Raw genomic sequence first — 9,684 nt, 5'->3', positions numbered from 1 at the left:
AAATAGGAGGCATATCCACATTGACCCAAATGTCAATATTATCTTCACTATCTTCATCTTCGAGATGGATATCAAAGGTTATTTGCATATTCTCCGCAAATCCATAGGCCTTGCAGAGAGCTCCCCAATTTGAGCAACCAAAATGGGAGTGATTAAGCGCATTGTAGAGCTTAACTTGAAAAGCATAACCATGTTTAGTCCTGAGGTGAGCTCTCCTCGTCACCATATTCTCAAAGTCTTGGAAACCAAGCTTCTCCAAGACATAAGGTCTTGCATGCCAGGGGATGTACTACTAGAATTGAAAAAAAACTGAAAATTACACGTTGAAACAAAGAATCACAAGTCATGATTAATTATGAAGAAATACTTGTCGTCACTACATACCGTACAAACATCGAAGGTCTCTTCCAGCTTGATGGTGAAAAACCTACCATTTTGCAGGTGAGGCATCATGTCGCACATACCCTGGTCATCGCAGCAGTATTCACACTCCGGGATCCTATCATCGTCAGACATTTCCTGTGTTCAAAATTCATAGAGTATAAATTGACGGCAACTACCAGGAACTCAACACAAAAATCACTATTCACCATGGGTTGACTTTCGGTCTGTCGAGACTTTCCTTGAAAACTCTCATCTCACGTGGTGTATATGGTGGGCACTCCCTCTCTGATGTATTCGACCGTCGGTGATGGTCACTCCTCCCTTCGTTCCCGAGTGCATTACACCAAAATGTCTAGCACACGGGAACTAAGGAGAAGCGACCCCCACGACAATAGTCCGGATTCTTCCTCTCTGACACTTGCGAACGTCGGTGATGGTCGCTCCTTCGTCCATTCGAAAGTGCATTACAGCAAAATGTATAGCACCTTCGAATGAAGAAGAAGCAACCCCCACGACAACAGTCAGGATTCTTCCTCTCTCATATTTCGACATTATATGGTGGACACTCCCTCACAGATATTTCGACCATCGATGATGGTCACTTCCCCTCCTCTTGTGCATTACCAAGGTATATGACGAGAAGAAGGAAGAGAAGCGCCCCCCACGACAACAGTCGGCATCCTTCCTTCAAGAACAGACCGAAAGTCACACAAGGAGCCCCGACAGAATGACAGTCAACCCGTTACATATATCGAGTAATGACATTAAAAAAATTACCTATGGTTTGCTAGAATGTCATTTAAGTCCTGTTTCGGCAAATCACGGGCACTCGATATTTCCTACTTTATAGCACAAGTCATGCTAAAATTCACAGAAAAATCCGGCATGACCTTTGCTAAAATAGGAAAATCCGGAATGTCATTTAAAAAAATATTAATGCATTTGCAAATTGTCCATGAACTCAACAAATGTTTGTAAATTTGAACAAACATTCGTGAATTCAAAAAAATTCATGAACCCTAACTTTTTCCATGAAATAATTTTTTCGCAAATTTTGGAAAATGCCCGTGAACTCTCAAAATGTTCAAACGTTTCAAAAATAATGGCGAAATAAAAATTATTTGTGAATTCCAAAAATAGTCAAGAATTTGAAAAAAATGTGAATTTTTAAAATGCATGCAACTTTCATAAATATCCAGAAGTTTGAAAAAGGTTTACGAAAATTTGAAAAATATAATGGACTGAAAACAATGTTTATGAATTTAGAAGGTTTTCGTGAATCTGAAAAATGTTTTCGGATTTTAATAAATATCCGCAAGTTTGAGAAATGTTCGTGAACCTAAAAAATACTTACGAATTAACAATATTTTCACGAACTCGAATATGTTCAACAGGCATTTAAAAAAAATTACCCTGCTCACAGCATATTCAATAATATACATCACAAACATAAAAAAATGTTCATATATTTTTAAAAAGTAACCAAAAAGGAAAAAGGAAAAATAGCATCGGAAAAGGGAAATAGGAAAAAAGGAAAGTGAGAAAGAGAAAACAGTATAAGAGTGAAATAAGGAAATTAAAAAAAATAAAAAAATAAAAATGTAAATAAACCGTAAACAGATTTTTTTTAAAGAATCACAAAAAGGATACAATAATAGAAACAGTGAAACAAGGAAGTTGAAAGGAAAAAAAGGTGATCTAGTCGCTAGACCAGTCCAAGATCAACAGTGCCAAAATGCTAGCTTATGTTCGTTAGGCGACTTAGCTTCTGTTTGTTAGGCGAGAGGGAGGCAAAACCAGCAATCCAGCATGTATGTAAACTGCAAAACTAACCGTTGATTGGTATGTTCAAACAACTCTTCTCACCTTTCCACCGGCGTTTACTAAGGCTTCAGGTTAAATGTGTTCATCCGCCCCAAATCTGACTCGATCCATGGAGGCTTATCATAACGGGCTTTGACATGGGGTTTGATTCGTTCTTTGAGCAAATATCTAAGGTCAGAATACCAAAGTTATTTCTTTGCTTTCAAGACCCCCAGACTTCTTCTTCAACCAAAGTCATGACCAAGGACGGGTATCACACTCGCAGATCTAGAGTCCAACATCTCTCGTTTGGCCCACTACTAAACTTTAGCATTAAGGCCAGTGTCAAGGAGGAAGAGAATCCCTAAGATAGAATTGGATGCCATCCTATTTCCTAAAGAAAGAGATTCCAATATACGTGAATCACGAAAGAACCAATATTGGGAGGGAGTAAAAAAATCATTTACGAATTTTAAGAAATGTTTTTGAATTTTTAAAATGGTTGCAACTTTCAAATAATATCCACAAGTTTGAAAATGATTTACGAAAATATAAAAAAAATCACAGACTATAAAAATGTTCATAAATAGAAAGTGTTCACGAATCCGAAAAATGCTGACGGATTAAAAAAATATTCACAAGGTTGAATTTTATGTGAACCTAAAAAATATTTACAAATTAAAAATATCACGAAGTCAAATATGTTCAACATGCGTCTAAAAAACTAACCTAGTATTGAAAATAACTCACAACATATTCAATAATACACATCACATACATAAAACAATGTCCATTTATTTTAAAAAGAAACCAAAAAGGAAAAGAGGATAACAGCATTAGAAAAGGGAAATAGGAAAAGGAGAATGGGATAAAGAGAAAGCATGAAAAGGGTGAAATAAGAAAAAAAAAAGGAACACAAAAACAATTAAGTAAATAAACCAAATACAGAAAAAAACAGAAGGAAATTAAAAAGAACCGCAAAATGGATAAAAGATAATAGAAACAATGGAAACAGGAAACTAAAAGGAAAAAAGGTGATCTAGTCGCTAGACTAGTCGAGGAACAGCAATGGAAAGTAAAACCAGCTTATGTTCGTTTGGCGAACCAGCTTACATTTGTTAGGCGAGAGGGAGGCAAAACCAGCATGTATGTACACCCCACAACTAACCATTGTTTGCTTGGTTCGCTCAGCTCTTCTCACCTTTCCGTCGACATCTACTAAGGATTCAGCGTAAGTGGGTTTATCCGTCCGAAATCTGACTCAGTCCAGGAAGCTTATCATAAAGGGAGGCGACAAGTGGTTTGATTCCTTTTTCGAGCAAAAATCTAGGAAAAACTAACGGCCACACGTGTGGCATCTTACACATCGGCCACACGCCTTCTTTACTACTTATTTTGCCACATGTGAACAGATGACAGCAGCAGGAATCTTTTTGGTTTTCGGCTTAAAAATGTTTTATCTCCTAATTAAAAAATCGAATTAAAAATCCGTTTTCACCATTAAATCCGTCTCGACGAGATCTTCAAAATTAGACCACATGTTGATATGTTTTCGACGAAAAAAAAATTCAAAAGTTGCCATGATGTTTACACTGTAGTTGTCATAGTGCTTAAACTAAAGTTGTCATGTGGCAATTTCAGTTTGTAGAGCATGGCAATTTAGTATTTTGATGATGGCAACTCCAGTACTTTGACCATGAAAATTATTTTTTATATAAACCATGGCAATTTTAAGTGCATGTATCATGGCAATTTTAGTTTATGGTTCATGGCAAGACTAGTTTCTTAATTCTCCATTCTATAAATGTCAAAAATTACTTTTAAATATAGAAGAAAATAGTTAAAACATATCATGGAAAATTTAGTGTAAACTTCATGGCAATTCATGTGCAATAGACATGGCAGCTTTTAACCAAAAAAACATTCGTCGAAATATATTGATATGAGATCTAGTTTCGAAGATCTCGTCGCGAGGGATTTAATGGTGAAAACGGATCTTCAATTAAATTTTTTATTTAAGAGATAAAACATTTTAAAAACTGAAAATCCAAAAAAATTACACATGCATGCAGTGACGTGACGAGTCTGTGTGTTATAGGGCGTGTGGACGGGTTCGCTCCCACCACAAGTGTGGGCGTTAGCGTTGTCCAAAATCTAAGGTCAGAATACCATAGTTCTTTCTAGAAAATAGATTCATTCTTCAACCCAGGCTGGCCGAGGACGGGTATCTCTAGAGTGCAATATTTCTCGCTCGGCCCAGTACTAAACTTTCGCCATAAAACCAGAGTCCTTCTTTTCAGTTAAGTCCTATTTGGCACTTCAGGCGCCACTTAGAGATGGTTCTACAAATGGCGGATACCCTGTGACGGCAATTCCTATTTGGCACTGCAGGCGCCGGTTAACGTGCATTTTCGTTAACGGGCGCCTGCAGGGCACACCACCTTCTACCAGCTGGATCGAACTACAGACCTACCGCGTGTTACCATGCGACGTTTACCAACGCGCCACCAAGCCAGATCTGGTAAGATGCAACGTCTCCCTTCTTTTATTCTTTCCTTTTTCCTTTTTCTTTTCTTTTTCTAATGTCTTTTTTTTTTCTTTTTTCCTCTTTCTTTTTTCCTTTCCTTTTAAATTTTGATGTACTTTTTTCAAACTAGATGAACTTTCTTTTCTAAGTCGATAAATTTTTGTTCAAATCCTCTGAACTTTTTTAAAATCGATGAACTTTTTTCAGATTCGATGAACTTTTTACAAATTTGATGACCTTTCTTTCAGATTCGATAAATTTTTTCAAAATCGCTGAACTGTTTTTTAATTCGATGAACTTTTTTCAAATTGAATGAACTTTTCTCAAAATCGATGACCTTTTTTTTCCAAAATTGATGAATTTTTTTTAGATTCCATGAACTTTTTTCAAATCAAAGGAACATTTCTAAAAATCGATGAAATTTTTTCAAATCGAATGAACTATTTCCATTTTTGTGAGTTTTTTCTTTTAAATTCGCCAACCTTTTTTTTACCTGCAAACTTTTTTTTGTGAATGATTTTTTTAATTCTTGTTTTTTCACAATACATACACATGTTTTTGAACAGACAACGGTCAACTGGTCAGGCCTGTCAATTGGTGAACTTTTTTTCTCAAATTAGTGAACTTGTTTTAATTCAAATAGCGCGGTCACAGTACTTCTTAAATAGTGCGTGCTGTATTCAATCACTAGCAGCCGAATAGTGTAGTGGTGGCCAGTCTCTTGTGGGATAGCTGCGACCTGAGTTAGATTCCCCACGACGCACACTTTTTGTTGGTGGGATTTTGCGATACAGTATTTCGGGACGAACGTGTTCATGGGCTGGCCCACTAAGGTTTTCCTGTGACGCCGGCTAGCTTCGGGGGCGCTTAAGGCGCTGACTAGGACCTCCCCCCTCTGACATCACCTATGTAGGAAATGGGCCGGCCCATTTAAATTTATACCTCTTGTTCGCAACGCGTACATAACGTGTGTGCAGGTTTCGATGCTGTTGGTGTTTTCCAATTTTGGAAGCTTCTAGATGTTTCCCATACTGGTTTTCTTCTTAGATTTTTGTTTTTTTTTGTTTTCCTTCCGGTTTTAAAAATTTGGAGAATTATATAAAAACTGGGACGTAAGTTTAAAACCTGTTGTGGTCGTAAAACCAATAAAAGAAAGGAAGAACTAGGTACTGTAACCACCTCGATATGTCAACTTGGTCGGCGCACTTCCATGCATCGTCTGCCTTTCCACTCCAATTGACGAAAAAGGGTTTCCACTCCAATTTGATGCAGTAAGCTTCAAATAGGCGGTCCCAAGCGTATACATCGTTCAGTGGTGGGAGCTGTTGTGTTTGTCGCCTACAGCACCCCGTCATGGGCTGGCTCAAGCATTGCGGTAGTGGGTTTTTCCCATTGTTTGAGAGCTCTTCTATTGCTTTGTCTTTTTATCTGTTTTTGTTTATTTTTGTTTCTTTTTTTTTCCAGTTTTCCTTCTTATATTTATATTTTAAAATATTTCAGATTTTTTTCTCTATATTTAGGGATAGAAACATAGTTCATATTTTTTTAATATTCACCATGCATTAAAAATGTTCAAAATTATGTTAATAAAATGCTCATATAAGAAAAAAAGAAAAACAAGATAGAGGTAAAGAAAAAAAAAGGAATGGAAAGAGGGGAAAGCACGGTTCAGAAAAAGTGTGACCGTATGTTTCAGAACAACAAGCAAAGATTCAGAATCCATGGCAGAGCTGCCGAGACGAGAACATTATGAAAGACAAATCACTTCCATCCCAGACGCTGGTAGTAGAAGGCAACCAGCCAACAGCTATAAGCATTCCAGTCACAGTGGCCCAAGAGAGTTGCCCATGGCATGTTTGGTTTGAGCCCAAATTTGACATACAAAAATATTGCCATCCATTCAAACAGTGACCCAATTTTTTGTCATGGCCAGCGAATCAATTTTGGCTGCAACCCAAACACCTAGGAAGCAAAGCTCAACAAGCGAAAATGTATTAGTAGATCAGACGTGAGTAAATCAATAAATCCAACAATAATACCATAGAAGAAAAAGAGACACCAAGCACCAGCCCTGCAGCCGTATGGTATAATGGAAAACAGTAGAACAGTTCTGAAGCATATATGCTCCATTGATTCTTCATAACATTAACATGGTGTTCAAGATAGCATAACAAGAAGCATAAGCGCTACTTCCGCCATCGAAATTGTTCAGTTCCACTACAAAATAGGAAGAAGAATGAACAAAAGACATCACTCATTTGGGTTAGATGCTGCAAGCCTGCAACGATAGGACGTGTCCAGCTCCTCATTTTATGTAAAACTGACAAAGAACAGCTTAACAGCAGAGCCAAGTGCCAGCAGTAACTCGATAAACCCACAGACAATAAAAGGCAAAAGAGACAGCCATATTACAGAAAAATAACACTAGCCAATGGCAGCATAAATAGACAATCACCAGCCTTCCAGCAGACTACAGCAGGATGATTAAGATAGCACTCCAATAATCTATTCCTACAAATAAATTTCAAATCCTGGACATAAATGTAGCAGCCAAAGATATTTTATCTGAAATGGTGAAAGCCAGTGCAACAAAGTTCTTGCTAACTTTTTCAACAATAGCTGTATTGAAGTAGCAATCAGCCACAAGACCGTGGTAGTGACCTGATTACTTGTCGTTGTAGTGAACAATCAAACACAAAACTACGCTGAGCACCAAATCACAGTTAACATAGACAGGGGAGAACAGTAGAACAGTTATAAAGCATAGAAGCTCAATTGTTCATAACATAAACATGATGTTCAAGATAGAATAATAACAAGCACCAAATGTTGATAGCACAAGCGCTACTTCCTCCGTCCAAATTGTTCAGTTCTACTAGTAGTAATGCGAAATGGTACCAAAGAACAAAAGACATGGCTCATATGGGATAGGATAGTCCAGGGGCACAACATCAATCAAACAAGGAGTCCAAAGCAGTAAGATGGAGCGCCGCATCTTACAGAACTATGGTGAACGGAGGCTCCTTGTTCACGGCATCTTCTTGTCGCGTCTCAAACAACCGAAGTGAAATAATGCTCTCTTGGAGGCGATGCCTAGTAAGTGACAAACTGTTTGCAAACTGATTAAAACTGCTTTCATGGTCTTCGCTTTCCACATTTCCTAGAAACACGCCGTCAATGTCGCAACGCAGCATACGGTCAGGACCATACTGGACCAACAGCTCACGGCCATTGATCACAGCCATCATAGGGACATACTTCACACTCAAATTAAGCGGCGGTGATGCCTCCATCACCCGCAAGTCAATCCGGTATCGAAATGCCCACATCTCGGCATCATAGTCCTGCAGCACCCAAACGTCTAGAGTGACACAGTCACCCGATGTGCGGCGCAAAGCAAGGTCGCCACCAAGATCGAGCAATGACACCATGTCGCCCGGCAACTGGGCTGGGCGGCTCATCTGCCGGAATGTCTCGGTTACGGTGTCGAACACGGTTATGCCGAGGCCCAGTGCCCAGTGCAGGCCACGTCTATGGTGGACTGGTGGGTAGTCCGAGGACCGGGTCGCCGGAAAAATCTCTAAAACTGTCGGCCATTGGACACACCTTGGCTGGTCCGATCCCACCGGGAGGACGAAGTAACCAGGCGGCTCGACCGTGGCGCCCCTCGCCATGGGTGCCGAGTATATCGCCCAGAGCACCCGGTGCTCTCCGGACGCTTGGTGCCGGTAGAAGGCGACGACGGTGGCGGAGCTGAATCCTGGCCGTAGCGGAGGGCGTGGCAGAGGAGCGCACTTGCGGGTGGCCGGGTTGCAGATGTAGAGCTGGACTGCCGCGACAGGATGAGGAGGCCATCGCACGCGGCGTGGTGTATGACGGCGATGTTGGAAATGGGATCGCGCGTGTACTGGAGGATGTGTCGTATGTTCTGATCTCCGGCGGCGGCGAGGCAGGAGATGCCCTCGTTGTGTCGTTCGATGATGGGGAGCGACGGCAGGCGGCGGTGGTGGTCGAGGATGAACCTGTCGGTGGAAGTGGCGGCACGCCAGCACTTCCTGACGGCGCGGCAGCGGAGCACGTCCTTGGGCGGCAGCCGGACCAGGATCTCGTCGACGACGAGCCACTCCGGCAGGTCCTCCAGCATGGTGTCCGGCATGCTGACTGCTCCTTGCGCGGAAAAGATGCAGAGAAACAAACATTACTACTACTACAACCGCATGATGAATGATAAAAGAAAAGACAATAGCAGCAGATCGGGCGAGCAGCGAGGGATTGGGCGCAAGAAAGAAGTGCCTCAGCGATCTAGTACAAATCAGATTACGAGGAGAGAAAGGAATGGATTTGAAAGCGGGGAAGAAGCGAGAGGATTTACCTTGGGGCGGGGCGGGTCGGCCGGCCGGGCGATCTGAAAGCGGGGAAGAAGGCGCTCTTGGCGAAGCTGGGGAAGACGGAGCCTTGGCAATGCTGGAGTCTCGTCTCTCGTGCGCAGTAAAGGAGGAGGAGGATGGGTGGCACGCTCTGTTGCATGGTCGACGGGACTGGACGACGAGCTGCGTAGCCTTTTCAGGTGCGCAGCCTAGCTAGGTTGGAATCCATGGAGCTGCACTTTGACTGAATTTAATAAGGCCAACTCCAACGCGCCACACGTCCGCTTTGTCGGATTTCGCGGAAGCCGCGTCCGTCCGGATTCGTGGATGCGGCGGACGGCGCCCAACGCGCGGCCGCATTTGGGTCGCATATGAAACGGTTCAAATCAAACATAGCTCCCAAATAGTCTTTACAACCCAATCGAAATTTGTTTGCATGACAATAAAACAATATCAAATAATTTTACAACCCAATCAAAATTCATTTGCATGATAAGAATTAAACTCATAGATCTACTGGTTGCCAATGTGAGTCCACACGTGTTCAACCAAGTCATCCTGGAGCTGGACATGAGTATGCCAATTACGCGACTCCCGATGAAA

The 9,684-nt window shown here is 41.2% G+C and overlaps 1 pseudogene; it reads right to left on the bottom strand.

Moving 5' to 3' along the window:
- Positions 1-7,443: 7,443 nt before the first annotated feature.
- LOC109744704 (F-box protein At5g18160-like) lies at positions 7,444-9,296 on the bottom strand (annotated as a pseudogene).
- Positions 9,297-9,684: the final 388 nt, after the last annotated feature.

This window comes from Aegilops tauschii, chromosome 3 (genome assembly GCF_002575655.3).
Source record: "Aegilops tauschii subsp. strangulata cultivar AL8/78 chromosome 3, Aet v6.0, whole genome shotgun sequence".
In the NCBI taxonomy this organism is placed as follows: Eukaryota; Viridiplantae; Streptophyta; class Magnoliopsida; order Poales; family Poaceae; genus Aegilops; species Aegilops tauschii.
The sequence above is the reverse complement of the archived record's forward strand: the minus strand, read 5'-3'. Positions and strand labels throughout refer to the sequence as shown.